General features: G+C 39.0%; 1 long non-coding RNA gene across 4 annotated transcripts; it reads left to right on the top strand.

The window, feature by feature from the left end:
* The first annotated feature begins 39 nt into the window (after positions 1 to 39).
* LOC129048712 (uncharacterized) lies at positions 40 to 17,112 on the top strand. 4 transcript variants are annotated; one of them, XR_008511289.1, is made up of 3 exons: positions 40 to 442; positions 9,687 to 9,865; positions 16,567 to 17,112. It is a non-coding gene; the product is annotated as an uncharacterized LOC129048712 (long non-coding RNA). The 4 variants fall into 4 exon arrangements; XR_008511287.1 differs by lacking the exon at positions 9,687 to 9,865 and having other exon boundaries at positions 16,479 to 17,112; XR_008511288.1 differs by lacking the exon at positions 9,687 to 9,865.
* Positions 17,113 to 18,251: the final 1,139 nt, after the last annotated feature.

Genomic DNA, 18,251 nt, shown 5'->3' on the forward strand with positions numbered 1-18,251 from the left:
CCCGCGCCTTAGGCCCCGCCCCTTCCCGCCTCTGCTGATTTAAGTCCCCGAAGCTCTAGACTGGAGCTCGGGAGCGCGCTCCCCACGCCTCCGAAGTAGTGCGGGTTTACATCCCGTCTGGGTGGTGAGGCAATAGTGCACGGTTCTTTTTATTTTTTTAATTTGCCAAGGGTCTCCTTTCCTCGATCTGCTCTCACGGCTACCACTAGTAAGCTGCCTTTGCGCTTGCCCTGCAGGTCCCGAGGGCGCGCCGCAGGCCCCCAGTTTGTCTTGGGGGCACGCGCCGGTTGGGGAAGGAGGGGCTGTGCGAGCTGTCCGCGCACTGCCTCACGGGAGTTGTAGTTCTTTCCTTTGTCTGAGCCCAGCGGAGACGCCGCCGAGACTACGACTCCCAGCAGCTCCGCGCCGTCCCTTTCCTCAAAAGAAAAAGATCTACCTCGAGGTAGTTCCCTACACGCCCTATCCCTATTAGTTATGCTACGCTGTGTGGCCCTGGCATTAAATTAAACAAGGAATGACATAGTAAGGGGACAAAGTGGTATCCGTTTAGTGCTGTGCAGTTTACGAATCGCGTTCCATCGCTTCAATCCTTCAGTAAGGTAGAGGGGCGTAGTCCTTTCCCGTTCCACACACAAAGAAGAAACTGACTTCCTGAGACACCTCTCCTGAGGCCGAGTTCGTGAGCGGTCAAACTAGGGTTCCAATCTCATTTCAGATCCCCTCAGCTGGCAGTTATTTTATTAGGTCAGTGCAAAAATAATTGCGGTTTTTGCCATTAAAAATAATGGCATTAAAAGTAATGGCAAAAACGGCAATGACTTTTGTACCAACCTAATAGCTCTGCTGCTATAGTAAACTAGGAGGTAGGGAGAACAAGATTACTGAAAAATAGATGAGGAAGTTGTTGAGGAAAGATGGGTCGGCATTTAACCTTAATATAAGAATGTATAAGCATCACAGGATACCAAGAGCAATGGTAATGGGAATACGGAGGAAGAGGAAATTGGTTCACCCAAATTGAAATAGTCTTCCGTTACTTCTTAGCCGTCTGTCCTATGGAATGCTCACCTAAGTTGAGGTCTGGGAAATGCTGAGAAGTGCTGACCTGTCAGCCACCTAGCTACTCCTCCGTTTCTTGGTTTGGCCTTCTTAGAATGGCTATGATTTTGGCCAAGTATATTACAACTCTTTCCCTAGTCAGCTTTTTTGTAAGGAGGGTATGATAATATTTACATCATGGCTGTACAGTAACTTAATAAATGGCATTAGGCTGCTTTGAGGTTCACAGATAAAAGACATAATAAGTTCAAAGTATTACTTTATTTCCTTTAAAGTGCCATTTACCATAATAAAATCCAAACTACCAAGGTACAAAAGGATTGTGGCACCAGTTTCTGAAAAACACGCCATAGTTGGGAGTTGCAGTTTTTGCTAAGCGATTGTTTCTTTTGTGGAGTCAGCAGGACTCTTGTTCTTTTAATCACACAAGGCATGGGAAACAGTTACGTGTCCTGGAGAGAAATTCATCTTCCACTACCATCACCATTATTATCCATGATACATATTAGACATTTACTCTCTGCTAAGCTAGGAGCTGAGGCTACAAGAATCTATATAATTGTTCATTTCGAGAAATAACATCTGAGGAGACAGGATATATGTAAGAAAAGAAAGCCCATGATAAATAGCAAGTGCTGCCAACAACTGTTAATGAATTTACATCTGAGGTGTTCAATGAAAAAAGCATCAAGCAGGAGGGACCTGCATTGGGCTTTCAGAAACAAAATAAACAAGTTGAGAATAAGGTAGAGGATATTTCAAACCCATAGACCAGTGGTTCTCATATCTCCCTAGGAGTTTGTTTAAATTAATATTCCTGGACACTGCCTCCAGAGATTCTGAATCAATACATTGGCATAGGGCCTAGGTACCTGCATATTTGAAATATCTGTTGACTGTCACAATTCAAAGTGTGATTAGGAGGACAACTGTGGTGATGTCCTCTGGAAGCTTATTAAGAAATACAAAATTTCATACGCCAGTCCAGTTCTGCTGCATCAGAATTTACATTTTAACAAGATCCAATGATGATTTATATTTAAATTTGTTAAACAGTGTTTTTTATAAGACAGTTCTTATTCAGTTCATTTCTGAGAAACACTACCAAATCAACAGAGCTTTCAAGAGATGGAAAAAAAGAGTCAAGTAACCTTCACTTTTATCAGCAAGATCATTGCAGATATTTACTGGTTACCAGAAATCTTGCCCAGCGGATTAGGTTTATTGTTTGGACGTTGGAGGGTAACCAAGGAGACCCAGAACTCATCAAATCCAACAACAGTGTCTAAGTGTGTTCAGCAGAGGAAGTGTAGTAGTTCCCCTAGTCTGGGAAAGCTCAGAGCTTTCATTTCTGTTGGAATTTGCCCACGGCATCCTGCATTTTTATTTGCTAAGCCTGGCAACATTAACTGTGGTTATGAAAAACAATATCCTTCTTGGTCCCCGTATACAGTCATACATTGCTTAATAACAGGGATATATTCTGAGAAATGCATCTTAGGTGATTCTGTCATCTTAACATCATAGAGTATACAAACCTAGATGGTATAGCCCACTACCCACCTAGGCTATATGGTATAGCTTATTGCTCCTAGGCTACAAACGTGTACAGTAGGTTACTGTACTGAATACTGTAGGGGACTGTAACACAATTGTAAGCATTTGGATATCTAAACATATCTCAATATAGAAAAGGTATAACTTTTGGTATAAAAATTATGATATAAAAAATATAAAATGGTACACCTATATAGTGCACTTACCATGAATGGAGCTTGCAGGACTGAAAGTAGCTCTGAGTGAGTCAGTGAGTGAGTGGTGAGTGAATGGGAAGGTCTCGGACACTACTGTACACTGCTGTAGACTTTATAAGCACCGTACACATTAGCCTAGGCCTACACTGGGTCAGGATCATCAAGACATCACTCAGTCATGGGAATTTTTCAGCCTCATTATAATGTTATGGGACCACCATTGTATATGCTGTTCTTTGACCGAAACATCCTTATGCAGCACATGACTGTATTATATTTACTACATATATATGTTACAAATATTACATATAATGGACCTAATATTTTAGAATCATAATATATATAACTTACCCTCCAATGATTTAGAAAAATGCCATGTGTATGTCTATACAAATATTTATTATATATGTATATATATACAAACATATATATTACATAGTTAAATGAATAGCAAAGGACAAAGCAAATAGAGGAAAATGTTAATAGTGGGTGGATCTGGGTAAAGAATATATGAATGGCTCATGTCTGTAATCCCAGCACTTTGGGAGGCCGAGGCGGGTGGATCACCTGAGGTCAGGAGTTCAAGACCAGCCTGGCCAACATAGTGAAAACCTGTCACTACTAAAAATACAAAAATTAGCCAGGCATGGTGGCAGGCGCCTGTAATCCCAGCTACTTGGGAGGCTGAGGCAGGAGAAACGCTTGAACCTGGGAGGTGGAGGTTGCAGTGAGCCAAGGTCGCACATTATACTCCAGCCTGGGTGACAAGAGTGAAATCTGTCTCAAAAAAAAAAAAATATATATATATAATATATATATAAAATATATATATGGATATTGTTTGCACTATTTTTATTTTTGTAACTTTGACATTATTTTTTTCTTTTCTTTCTTTCTTTCTTTTTTTTTGAGACTGGGTCCTGCTCTGTTGCTCAGGCTGGAGCGAGGTGGCGCGATCATGGCCCGCTGCAGCCTGACCTCCTGGGTTCAAATGATCCTCCCACCTCAGCCTCCTGAGTAGCTGGGACCACAGGTGCCCGCCACCATACCTGGCTAATTTTTTAATTATTTCTAGAGACAAGATCTTGCCATGTTGCCCAGGTTGGTCTTGTGTTCCTGGGCTCGAGCAATCCTCCTGCTTCAGCCTCCCAAAGTGCTGGGATTACAGGTATGAGCCACCACACCCAGATGTGAAATTATTTCAAAATAAAAAAGTTTAAAAGAAAAACCCCCACTGTATAAGAAATACACATTTCTTTATTATTAACAAAAAATCTAGCCAAGTGTGGTGGCTCATACCTCTAATCCCAGCATTTTGGGAGGCAGAGGTAGGGGGATCGCTTTATCCCAGGAGTTTGACACCAGCCTGGACAACATGGCAAGACCCTGTCTCTAAAAAACGACAACAAAAAAATTTTTTTTTAGTTGGCTGGGCATGGTGGCTCATGTCTGTAGTCCTAGCTACTTGGGAGGGTGAGGCAGGAGAATCCCTTGAGCCCAGAAGTTCCAGGCTGCAGTGAGCCTTGACTGTGCCACTGCACTCCAGCCTGGGCAACAGAACAGCACCCTGTCTCTAAAAAGAGAAAAAAAATTTGATTAAAAGACTGGAATTTCTCATTCTGTTAGGGCAGCAAGAATTTGAATTTTCATTAATATCTGGAATTTTCCTCCCCACCCAGGCCTTATCTGATACTTGGAAAACAGGAAGGGTCTGTAGCTCGAGTTCATTAAGGTTTCTGCAAGCATCTGCATTGTCCAGAGCCATAGTGGCCACTGACACTGGAAGTCTGACAGCTTTCTCCCTGCATGCCATTTGTAAGCAATTACCAGGAAACTTGGTTGAGGTTAGGAACCCCAAAGCGTCTGTCTAGGTTTGCCACATAGCCATCCCCTCTAAAATCTTGCCCATTCCTTGAAATGCTACCACCAGGCAGAGCTCAGGGCCTCTCTCTCTCATTACCTGCCTACTTTAAGACTTAAATCTTGACAAAAATCTATCATTCTGCTCTGTGATTGCTCTTAAAAGAGAAGTATTTTCTTATTGCTCACAAACATATTTGTCATAAACTCTAGTGAACTCTATTAAAAAGAGAGAGCCCAGAAAGGAAGTATCTCACAAGCAATTTTCTACTTTTAGCCCTCTTACATAAAAACCTCTGAGGCAAAGGGATACAACAAGAACAACAAATAAAAAGATGGTTATCTTTGTGAAAGGGGGGATGGTTGCAGAACATACCCAGGAATATAGTGAAGTAAGGCAAAGAACTCAAGGTGCAAAATGTGAGGAGGCCTTTGCGCTTAGGTTTGTGAAGTGCAGGGTCGGCACCTGAGAGTTGGTGCCTCATTACATTTTTTAACACTTCACATAGATATAAATCATATACTGTACAATTCAACCACTTATTTATTTATTATTATTTATTATTTTTTACTGCTCCTTGCAGAGCAGGGCTAACTCATAGACAGTGTGCCCAGAGTGTGACCAGTTCACCCATTTAAAGTATACAATTCAATAGTTTTTGTTACATTCACAGATACGTACAAACATCACTATAGTCAATTAAAACGTTCATCACCTCCAAAAAAAACCCCATACCCTTTAGCCATCAGCCCCCTAACACCCTATCTCCCCACTCCCAGGCCTAAGCAACCTCTAACCTACTTTGTGTCTCTGTGGATTGCCCTGTCGTGAACATTTCATCTAAAGGGAATTATATCATATGTGGTCTTTTGTGGCTGGTTTCTTTCACTTAACATGTTTTCAGGGCTCATCTGTGTTGTAGCATATGCTTCATTTTTTTTTTTTACAGCTGAATAATATTCCAGTGTATGCATATGCCGTATTGGTGGACATTGGAGTCATCTCTGTCTTTTGACTATTGTGATTAATGCTTCTGTAAACATTCATGTATAGTTTTTTGTATAAAATGTTTTTAGCCAGGTGTGGTGGCTCATGCCTGTAATCCCAGCACTTTGGGAGGACAAGACAGGTGGATAACTTGAGGTCAGGAGTAAGAGACCAGCCTGGCCAAAATGGTGAAACCCCGTCTCTACTAAAAATACAAAACTTAGCCAGGTGTGGTGGAGCATACCTGTAATCCCAGCTACTCGGGAGGCTGAAGCAGGAGAATGGAGGCTGAAGCAGGAGAATGGCTACTCGGGAGGCAGAGGTTGCAGTGAGCCGAGATGGCACCACTGCACTCCAGCCTGGGCAACAGAGTGAGGGAGACTCCATCTCAAAAAACAAAAAAAAAAGTTTTCATTTCTTGTCAGTATACGCCTAAGAATGGATTTGTTGGATCATATGGTAACTCTATGTTTAACCATTTGAAGAACTGCCAGATTGTTTTTCAAAGTGACTGTACCATTTTACATTCCCTCCAGCAGTGTATGAGGCTTCCAATTTTTCCACAGATTTGCCAATGCTTGTTATTATCTGACTTTTTTATTCTAGCCATTTTAGTGAGTGTGAAGTGGTATCTCGTTGTGGTTTTGATTTGAATTTCCCTGATGACTAAAGATGTTGAGTATCTTTTCATGTGCTTATTGGCTACTTCTATATCTTCCTTTGAGAAGGAAATTAATATATTTTGTCCACTTGTGATTGGTTATTTATCTCTTATTGAGTTTAAATGTTCTTTATATTTCTGGATATATGTCCCTGATATAGGTTAGATATATGACTTGCGAATACTTGTCCTCTGTGAATAGGGATTTTTTTATTTTTTTATTTATTTTTTATTTTTTATTTTATTTTTTTATTTCTTCCTTTGCAAGCTGGTTGCCTTTGACTTCTTTTTCTTGCCTACTGGCTCTGGCTAGAACCTTCAGTACAGTGTTGAATAGAAGTGACCAGAGCAGACATTCTTGTCTTGTTCCTGATTTTAGGGGGAAAGTATTCAATCTTCCACCATTAAGTATATGTTAACTGTGGGGTTTTTTGTAGATGCTCTCATCAGATTGATGAAGTTCCCTTCTGTTTCTAGCTTGTTGAGTGTATTTATCGTGAGTGTTGGATTTTGTCAAATGCTTTCCCATATCTATTGAGATGATCATATGAGTTTTTAAATTATATTGGTATGATATAATTAATTACTAATTTTGGGAAGTTAAACCAAACTTGCATCCCACTTGGTCATGGTGTATCATTGTTTTCATATGTTTCTAGATTTAGTTGCTAGTATTTTGTTGAGGATTTATTTGTTCGTACTCAATAGAGATATTCATTTGTAGTTATCTTTTTTGTGATATATTGGCCTGGTTTTGGTATCAAAGTAATACTGGCCTCACAAAATGAGTCTGGAAGTGTTTCCTTCTCCTTCAATTTTTGGAAGTTTGTGAAGAACTGACATTAATTCTTCCTTAAATGTTTAGTAGAATTCAGCAGTAAAGCTGTCTGGACCTGGACTTTTCTTTGTGGGTAGTTTTCTCATTATTAATTCAATCTCTTCATGTATTATAGATCTCTTCATTTGTCTATAGCCAATTTCAGTAGTTTGTGTCCTTGTAGGAATTTGTCCATTTAATCTAAATTATCTAATTTGTTGTCATACAATTGTTTGCAGTATTCCTTTATAATCCTTTTTATTTCTGTAAGGTGAGTAGTAATGTCCTCTTTCATTTTTTATTTTAGTAATTTGAGTCTTCTCTCTTTTTCTTGGTCAATCTAGCTAAAGTTTTATCATTTTTGTCAATCTTTCAAAAAACCAACTTTAGGTTTCATTGATTTTCTCTACTGCTTTTCTATTTTTTAATCTCATTAATTTATACTCTAATCATTATTATTTCTTTTATTCCAGTTTACTAATTCTCTTTCCAGCAGCATATAAGTAACTAAACAGACCCCTTGGTTTTGTTTGTGTGCATGTGTGTATTCCAATGAAACTTTATTCGCAAAAGCAGGCGGCAGGCCAGCTGCCCATGGGCCACAGCTTGCCCATTCCTGATCTAGAGTAATGGTTCCCAACTTAGGATGCACATCTTTTAAAGGAATCAACTGCTGGGCTTCACTCCCTAAGATTGTGATTTAACTAATCTGGGTTGGAGCATGGTCATCAGTGGGGTTTTCTTGTTTGTGCTTGGTTTTTGTTTTAAGCTTTCCCATGGGTTTCCAATGTGCAGCCAAAGCTGAGAGCCATGGATTTAGAGCAGGGATCTGACATTTGGGTTGTTTGTCTTTAAATCAACAGAATTTTATTATCTTGGGGTTCTGGAGGCCAGAAGTTCAACGTTAAGGTGTCAGCAGGGCCAAACTCCTTTGAAGCCTATGGGGAAAATCTTTCTTTGCCTCTTACAGTTTCTGGTAGCTCCAAGTGTTCCTTAGCTTGTAGCTGCATAACTCCAGCCTCTGCCTCTATCTTCACATGACCCTTTTCTCCTCCAACTCAGAAATGGCCAAGTGGAAGAGGTGCATAGGGCAAGGTGTGGGAGCACGGGTGGCGCAGAGCTTCCGTGGCTTCTCAGGGCACACCACCCTCCTAGCGGCTCAATGTGTTCCACCAATCCAGAAGCTTTACTTTTGGGTTTTTAATTAAGGTTATTGTATTTTCTATTTCTAGAATTATTTTAGATTCATTTGTAAATTTACTACAGCACTTTTCTTAGTTTCCTATTCTCTACAGAGATCTTCAAACTTGTCTTTCACTTTTTAAACCTATAGCCAGCCTCGTTGTTTAAAATCTAAAATCTTTATGAGTCTGTTTCCCTTGTCTAATGTTTTTGCTAGCTCCTGCTCTGCAGTCTGGTTTCTTTGCGAGCTGTGTGTGTGTGTGTGTGTGTGTGTGTGTGTCTGTGATGGACATTGTATTTGAAAAAATATTTGTGGGAATAAATTTAGACTTGCAATGAAAGTTCTGTAGAGAGGATTTGCATTTGTTTCTCTTTATAGAGAAAGTTCTTTTCTCTAGAGAGGAATTGCCAAGTACCTGGTAGTTCAACTACTTTAAGGCTTGAAATTATCTGGTGCTCGGGTGACCCTATGTTGGCTGTAATTCTATGTAAAATATTTCTCTTCTAGTTTATAGTTTACTTGGATTGCGTAGCTCTTTGGGGTTCCAATATTGTGAGAAGTTTCTCCTGTTAGACCCTCAAGCTTACGCGGACCTTGGCTTTGCTTTCTGTCTTGCCAGTGACAGTTTTAAAATTAAGGTTCAAAATTTTCAAGATTGGCAAATACTCTCAGGGCAAAAGTCACATCTTGCACAGTTACATCTTTGGGATAACGTTTTCCTTTCATTTTTGGCCTGGTAACTTTTTACTGACTTGTCATTTCTTCTTTGTGATTTAAAAGAAGGTTAAAAATAATAACTGAGCTTTATTATTTAGTTTTAACAAGAAGGTTAATACAAATAACCTCATCTGCCATTTTGGGAACACTATACTATTTTGATAATCATCTTATGGCTGTAAAATATTATGTCAAGTTGATCTACCATGGTATTTTTAAAAAAATTATTCTCATTTATAGGTTTCTTAGCTTGTCTCTGTTTTTCCTATGTAAATAGCAATAACATTGAACATCTTTGTGAATAAAGCCATTTTTGCCTTCTGCAGTATTCCATACCTAAATTCTTTGGAGTACAACTGCTGAGCAATGTACTATAAATGTTTAGAGGGTTTGATTCCTAACGGTTGAACTAATGTCTTATGAATCAAATTGCATGATCTTAATCTTTTTAGTTCTGTCATAGTAATATTAATATTTTTAAAGACCAAGTCCAATAAACTAGTCCTGGTCACCTGGTTAAGCAGTTCTCAAGCAGAAGATGAACCTTTATGAGTTTCCTTTTAAAATATTAACTCTTTTATGTAAATTATTTAAGTTCAACTTAATGTGGCAAATACTTGTATGTCTGTCGTGTTACATCTTTCTAGGTGTTTCAGATTCAGGATAAACAAGATAGACAAGCCTAGTTCCTGCCCTTAAGAAGCCCAGGACGAGGAATACAGACAAATAACACATTATTGAAATGCACTGATAAGTGCTTTTCATAGATAATACTATGGAATTACAGAGGAGGGGCACTTAATCCAGACTGGGAGGGGCATAAAAGGTATCCTTGAAGAAATCATAGCTAAACTTGGTAAGTCTTGAATTTAGGTGCCCTGTGTTCTCCAACTTTGTCCTTATTTTTCAAGATTCTTTGGGTTTTCTAGGTCCTTCGTGTTTCCATATAAATTTTAGGATAAACTTGTTAATTTCTACCAAAAAAAGCCTGCTAGGATTATGATTGAGATTATGTTAACTCCTAGATCAATTTAGAAATAATTGACATCTTTAGAATACTGAGTTTTCCAATCCATGAAAATGATCTATCTTTCTAATTTAAGAAGACTTTTAATTTCTCTCAGCAATGTTAATGTAAGTTTCAGTGCAGAGGTCTTATAAGTCTTCAACGTATTCCTAAACATTTTGTTTTTTTATGCACATGTAAATAGTTTTATTTTTATAGTTTAACTTGGAACTGAAGAACAAATAGGAGTTAGGAAAAAGGAATATGGCATGCTAGGCAAAGGAAACAAAACAAGAAGGATATTTGTGTGCTGAGAGCTCAATATTACAAATGTCTGCTACAAACCTCTTTTATCATGCTGACATGGAAGAAATATTGCTGAGGTGAGTAACAAAAACAACAAAGAAGGCATATTCTTCTTTTTGAATTCCAGGGTCTACAACTATACACCTAATAATACTATCTAGTAATATCTATTAGATTGATATGATTATCTAATAACGGAGCAATAACAACTAATAAATTGCTAAGTTAGTTTGAGCCCTTTCAGGGCAGAATAAAGTTGGAGAATTTACACTATCTGACTTCAAGACTTATAAATATGCAGGAATTCAGTGTGCAGTATTAGTATTAGGATAGACAAATAGATCAATGGAACAGACTATTTCTGCGGGCCCAGAAATAGACCCACATTCATTTGATTTTCAACAAAAGCATCAAAGCAAGCCAATGAGAAATGGAAAATTCCTTCAACATATGATATTGAAAAAACAGAATATACATCTGGAAAAATATCAACCTCAACCTGTATCTTACACCAAATATAAAAATTAATTTTAGCCTGGGCTCAGTGACTCAGGTAATCCCAGAACTTTGGGAGGCCAAGGCAGGAGGATCACTTGAGGCCAGGAGTTCAAGACCATCCTGGGCAACATAGCAAGACACTCTCTACAAAAAAATCTAAAAAAATATATATATATATATTAGCTGGGCCTGGTGGTACACTTGTAGTCCTAGCTACTCAGGAGGCTGAGGCAGGAGGATTGCTTGAGCCCAGGAGTTTCAGGCTGCAGTGAGCTATGATTGATTGTGCCACTGTACTCCAGCCTGGGTGACAGAGTAAGATCTCGTTTCTAAAAAAATAAATAAATAAATAAAATAAAATAAAATAATAAAGCTATACAGCTTCTAGAAGAAAACCAAGTAGAATATATTTGCAACTTGGGAATAGGTAAAGATTTCTTAGGATAGAGAAAGCATTAATCACAAAAATATAAAATTGATAAATTAGTTGTCATCAAAATTAACAACTTCTGCTTATCAAAAGACAGTCTTAAGAATCTAATTTGGTAAGCTATAGGTTAGGAGAAATTGTTTTCAAAATATATATCTGATAAAGAAGTAGTATCCAGAATATATATAGAATTCCTATAACACAATAATAAAAAGACAAAAACGAACCCAAAAAATCTACCGTTTTTTAAACTGCAAATGACAACACAAACTTAATCTAGCTTAAGTAGAAAATTGTATTTTGGTACAACAATGTGAATGTACTTCATGCCACTGAACTATACACTTATTTTCAAATATCTATTTTTATATATAATTCAAAATTTAAAAAATTAAATGTCTTGGCATATGTGCCTGAGAAAGGCAGGAGTGGAGTTAGCTTCAGGGACCCCTGGATCCCAACATGAGGACTCTGTCTTCACCTTTCAGCTCCACTTCTGTTTCCTCCCAACCTCCCTTACTTATTTTTCAAAATAAGACAGTTGTGACTACATAGAGCTCTAGGCAAACATCACCCCAGCTAGCAACCCCAAAAAGAAAGACAAGATTTATCTCTCTGCTTCAGTAGATATAAATTTCAAGGAATAATTGGCCCAGATCGGGTTATAAGCCCACTACCCCTAAGGCCATGCCAGGAGGGTAATATGTTGAACTACCCCATAAAAATCGCATAAAATGAATAGTTAAGGGACATTTCCACAAAGGAAGAGCAGGGTTCTGTCACTGGGAGATGAAGAAAAGGGATGCTAAACAACCAAACAAACAGATCCCTTTAATAATGACTTGTTATCTATTCCTTGACTTTAAACAAATTCTTTACCATCTGCCAGTCATTTTTCTCAATTCTTTCTGAAAAAAAAAGATCATTTATTTATTCAGCAACTTTATATTGTGCACCTACTGTTGTGCTATGCACTGTTCTAGGGATGAGAGAGAAGAATGGTAAATAGATCAAAGTCCTGGTACTCTTGTAGCATGAATGATTTTCCCACTTATAAAAGCAGTATTTGCCAGCTCCACATCTTGGCATTTCCAAACATCACCAGTAAAGAAACTTTTTCTCTCTTGAAAGGAAAAGTTAAGTCTGCTACATTTGGAAGGTCAAAAATAACCTTTCAGTTTTAGGGATAAAGTATTCTGTACCTAGAGCCACTTAATATATGTGTGTCATTCTAAACTTTGATTTCTCCAGTTTTTGTTCATTTTCTTTTCTCTCTCTTTTTTTTTTTTTTTTTTTTGAAACGGAGTCTTGCTCTGTTGCCCAGGCTGGAGTGCAGTGGTGGGATCACGGCTTACTGCAACCTCCGTCTCCTGGATTCAAGGGATTCTCCTGCCTCAGCCTCTCTAGTAACCGGGATTACAGGCACCCGCCACCACACCTGGCTAATTTTTGTATTTTTAGTAGAGACGGGGTTTCACCATCTTGGCCAGGAGCTCTGGAACTCCTGACCTCGTGATCTAGCCGCCTTGGCCTCCCAAAGTGCTGGGATTACAGTCGTGAGCCACTGCGCCCAGCCCATTTTCTTTTCTGCATACCTGATAGCTCATTTTGAAATTGTTGCTTTCTATTTTATTAAATGTCTGTGTTTGTGGATGCTAGATGACTATACTATGCTGTTGTAGGGTATCTTGCTTTCCTATAATTCTTGTGTGTTTGTGTGTGTGTTCTATTTATTCAATAAAAGAACTGGTAGCCTGTAGTCAATTTTCTATCCCTAATAGTTTTTCATTTTCTGATGAAATTCAAGATCCCTTTTTTATTATAATGTGTAGAAGGCATGGCATATTGTAGACAAAGGGAAATTGAATCTGTTGGAGCCAGCTCTTGGTGAGAAACTATGATTTGATGATGATGTTATATCCTCAGCTAAACGCTGGAAATTTTCTAGTATTAAAAGAAAATGACTCATTCTGGACTCGCAACAGGGAAAAAACTACATTATTTGGTAAGGTGAGGACTAAAAGATATGATTTTCTGTGGATTTTATTGTTTAAAAATACTATGCAAATCATAACTTGGAACAAGTTATAATATACTCATATATACATAGATATGGGTATAGATATAGATGGTATTTATACACATACGAGTTTTATCTTTACTTTTTCTGCCCACCCTTTAGTTAGGAATATTAGTGAGGAGTGAAATGGCCAAAAGTATGTATCAATCTTGATAGCATTCAGCTGCATGTGACTAAAACAAAACTAAGCGGCTTAACAAAGAGAGGTTCATTTTCTTTTCGAAATAACAAGAAGTCCCAGGGAAGGCAGACTAAGCGTAGGTAGTCAAAGACGTCATCAAACACCCAGCCTCCTTTTATCTTTCTGCTCTTTCTTCCTTAACGTGGTTCTCACCCTCATAGTCAAAAGATGACTGTGCCACGTTCCACATTGTACCTGAATTCTAGGCAAGAGGAAGGGGGAAGGGCAAAAGGCAAAAAGTTCACTTCAGCCAAGTTCGCCTGCGCCCCTTCTTAAAATGAAGAAAGCAACTGCCGCTTTCCCACGCTCCGCGCCGCTCTGCACCCCCCGTAGACTTTTTCTTACATCTCACTGGCCAGAACTGTGTCCTATGACCACTCCTGGGAAATCAAGTTTTTGGCTGCACATGCTATTGCCTTGAGCAAAACAGAAGTTCTGATGGTAAGAAAAACAGGAATAATGGATATTAGGTAGGTAATTAGCAGAGCTGCCACGGGTGGCAATAGGGGGAAAAAATGCAGCTCAAGAGCTAGAAAATACAAACCATATAGTGTATAATTAAGAATTTATCATAGTAACTTATTTAGGAACTATAGCATGTATCCCATAAAGTTACTGAGCATATCTGCATAATTTATCCAACACTTAGATCAGCGCCTAGCCTGGTCCTGTTGCAAGCGCAGCGGTAGATTTCAGTCTAGCAGTGGAAGCCCTGATCAATTACCTTCCCTAGAGTCGAAAGTCTTTGAGGTGTATTCTCAAGGCTGACACAGCATCCAGAACTCCATATTCTCCTTTCTTTCTTCCTACATTTATGGCTGTTCCTATTTTCATTGCTGACTTTTCTTCTATCAGCCCCTTATTTAAATGTTGGTATTTTTTTGGTTCTTTCTGAAGCGCCACCACCCCCCCAACGGCTTTTTTTTTTTTTTTTTTTTTTTTTTTTTTGAGACGGAGTCTCGCTCTGTCGCCCAGGCTGGAGTACAGTGGCGCAATCTCGGCTCACTGCAACCTCCACCTCCCTGGTTCAAGCAATTCCCCTGCTTCAGCCTCCCGAGTAGCTGGGACTACAGGTGCCCACCACCACGCCCGGCTAATTTTTTTGTATTTTAGTAGAGACGGGATTTCACCATATTGGCCAGACTGGTCTCGAACTCCTGACCTCAGGCAATTCGCCCGCCTTGGCCTCCCGAAGTGCTGGGATTACAGGCGTGAGCCACCGCCCCCGGCCTGAAGCCCCTTTCTTAATCTTCACTTTAATCCTTGGTAATTTATTATAGTCCAGTGGCTTCAATTATGAATTAATTGATGATGTTTCTCAAACCATAACACCACTTTGTCTTCTGACCTCCCAACCCTGTTAGCTGTTTTCACTTGGATATCTCATAGACAGGTATTCTTTTTAAAACTTTTTTTTTATTTTATTTTTAAGTATTTATTTATTTATTTAAAGACCGGGTTATGAGACTGGCTAACATTTGTATTTTTGGTAGGGGTGGGATTTCAGTATGTTGCCCAGGCTGCTCTTGAGCTCCTGGGCTCAAGCAGTCTGCCTGCCTCGGCCTCCCAAAGTGCTGTGATTACAGGCATGAGCCACCGCACCCAGCCAATATTAGGTATTCTGACTCCGTTATTCTAATACTACCATTTTTACACCTCTGTTTCAATGCTAAGGACATGCTAAGTATAAACAGTTTCATCAAAATTAGGTCAATATTGATGAAGAAAAGGCTTTATGGAGTAACATCTATCTAATTATTTAATGCCATGATAAATTTTGTGTTTTAAACTATTTCCTTCAAATTTCCCCTTTTATTTTTTAAAAATTATATTTGAAATAAGTTCCTCTGTCTTTACACTTTACAACACAGATTTGATTCATTGATCATATTTTGTTCATATCAAATGGACAAGAAATCCATTCTGCATCGCCATTGTGCACTTTCTTTTGTGGTCATTATTTTCACAAAATCTAATTTTTTTCTGGAGTAGTTTTTTAAATTTTTTTTTTATTTTTGAGAAGCAAATAAGTTGCAAGGAAAAAATAGGGAGAGAGAAAACTATAAATCAAAAGAGACTTAAGAAACATGTTAACCAAATGCAATCTGTGGATCTTGTTTGATCTTGATTTGAACAAATCTACCATCAAAGAAAATTATGAGACAATCTGGGAAATTTGAACACTGACAGAATATTTAAGGATATTAATGAGTTACTAATTTGTGGTATGATAATGGTATTTCATTATATTTGTAAAATAAATATGAGGTCTTGGATTTGCTTCAAAATATTCTGGAGGTAGGAAAAGTGGGTGTGCGTACAGGTGAAACAAAATGGCCTTGAGTTAGTAATTGTTGAAACTAAGAGACAGGTACATGGGACTTCATAATATTAGTTTCTGTACTTTTGAATATTTTGAATTTTTCCATAATAAAACATGAGATACATAAATAAGTCCTGTGAAGCAGATTTGTTTCTCTAAAAATTACCAATTTTACCATGTGCAATTTTAGCCATCAGTTTTATTTGGTGTTTTTTTTTTAAATATTTATTTTATTAATTAATTAGTTTATTTATTTTGAGACAGAGTCTCACTCTGTCGCCCAGGCTGAAGCACAGTGGTGCAATCTTGGCTCACTGCAACCTCCACCTCCAGGGTTCAAGCGATTCTCCTGTCTCAGCCTCATAAGTAGCTGGGATTACAGGCATGCACCACCACGCACGGCTAATTTTTGTATTTTTGGTAGAGACAGGGTTTCACCATGTTAGTCAGGCTGGTCTCAAACTCCTAACCTCAAGTGATCCACCTGCCTCGGTCTCCCAAAGTGCTGGGATTACAGGTATGAGCCACCGCACCCGGCCTTATTTGGTATTATTTCTATCAGTAATGTTTCTTACAAATTGGATAGAAAACTGATCATTTGTATTCATTTCTTAGCTATCCATGAAAAACTTGTGAGAAATTTTGTTAGGATGTTTCAGCTGCAAGTAACAACAAACCTTAACTCAATTGGTTTCAACCACAGAGGAATGCACTACTTCCCATAACAAGAAGTTCTACATTGGGACAACACCACTCCAGGATTGATTCATTCAATGGCTCAGAAATCTGCCATCCTCAGGACCCAATGATGTCCAAGGACTGAAAAGGATTGTGTGTCTCTACTTATTAGCTTGAGAAACCTTGCCAGAGGTCCTTGGATGCTTTCTACTCAGGTCTATTTGCCCAAATTAGATATATGCCTATTTAATCCCTGGCAAGGTGAATGAGTGCCTTAGATCAGTCCCAATTCCCTTCTGTAGGCCTGGAGCTAGAGAGACTTAGCAGGAAGATGGAACTTACCCAAAAGTAGAGCTCTGCCAGCATGGGAAAAAGGAGAAGTGCCTGCAACAGGAAAAACAACAAAGAGAGAGCGGTGGAGAGGAACATGCCAAAGAAAGAGAGAGAGCCCACACTATCCTAAGCTCCTGAATGCACTGTGACATCCAGATGTCCTGGGGAAGACATAAACACATCATACAGCACCCACAGGAACCTCAAGAGACTGGAGTTAATAAAGAGATTAAAGAGATTAACAGGGGCTCAATTCTTTCTTTGTTTCTTTTTTTGGCGGGGGGGGGGGGTGGGGGGTTGGGGGACTGAGTCTCACTCTGTCGCCCAGGCTGGAGTGCAGTGGCGTGATCTTGGCTCACTGCAACCTCCACCTCCCTGGTTCAAGCAATTCCCCTGCTTCAGCCTCCCGAGTAGCTGGGATTACAGGCGCATGCCACCAGGCCTGGCCAATTTTTTGTATTTTTTTTGGTAGAGACAGAGTTTCACCATGTTGGCCAGACTAGTCTCGAACTCATGACCTCAGGCAATCAGCCCGCCTCGGCCTCCCAAAGTACTGGGATTACAGGCGTGAGCCAATGCACCCAGCCCTCAATTCTTATATTCGAGTGCATGAACTTTTATGTTAGAGTCAATAATAATCTGGCCTGATGAAGTACCTTTCCAAATAATTGGTATAAAATGAGTCCCAAGAGTATAGTCCATTCTCTTTACAATATTTGCTCATTGAACAATTGGAGAAATTGTTTCTATGTTTGATCTCAATCATGGCAAAGTAAGCAAGGATGGATCTCTATGGACAACCTGCTTTTATGCAAAGCAGCCTTCTTATGAAGAAATGGGGGCTGGGTGTGGTGGCTCATACCTGCAATCCCAGTACATTGGGAGGCCAAGGCAGGAGGATCACTTGAGTCCAGAAGTTTGAGACCAGCCTGGGCAACATAGGGAGACCTCGTCCCTAGAAAACATTTAAAAATTAGATGGGCATGGTGGCATGCACTTGTGGTCTCAGCTACTCAGGAGGCTGAGGGGGAGGAATGCTTGAGCCCAGGAGGTTGAGGCTGCAGTGAGCTGTGATCATGCCACTGCATTCCAGACTGGGAAACAGAGTGAGACTTTATTTCAAATAAATAAATAAAATAAAAAAGAAATGGAATATTATTTGTCTGAAGTGATTGGAATTTAATTAAATTATTTTGTAAGTCACTTTTGAAGTTTTTTTTTTTTTTCCATAAGGTCTTTAAAAACTTGAGGCAATTAAAGCAGGCAACCTTAAAGGCTGCCAAGAGGCCTCTTTAAAACAGGTTGAGCCGGTTTTTCTCTACCTTTTTAAACTAAGCATGTTAAACCGTTAAAGCTAACCACAAAGATTGTTGCTAA

Source organism: Pongo abelii, chromosome 9, assembly GCF_028885655.2.
Source record: "Pongo abelii isolate AG06213 chromosome 9, NHGRI_mPonAbe1-v2.0_pri, whole genome shotgun sequence".
Taxonomy (NCBI): domain Eukaryota; kingdom Metazoa; phylum Chordata; class Mammalia; order Primates; family Hominidae; genus Pongo; species Pongo abelii.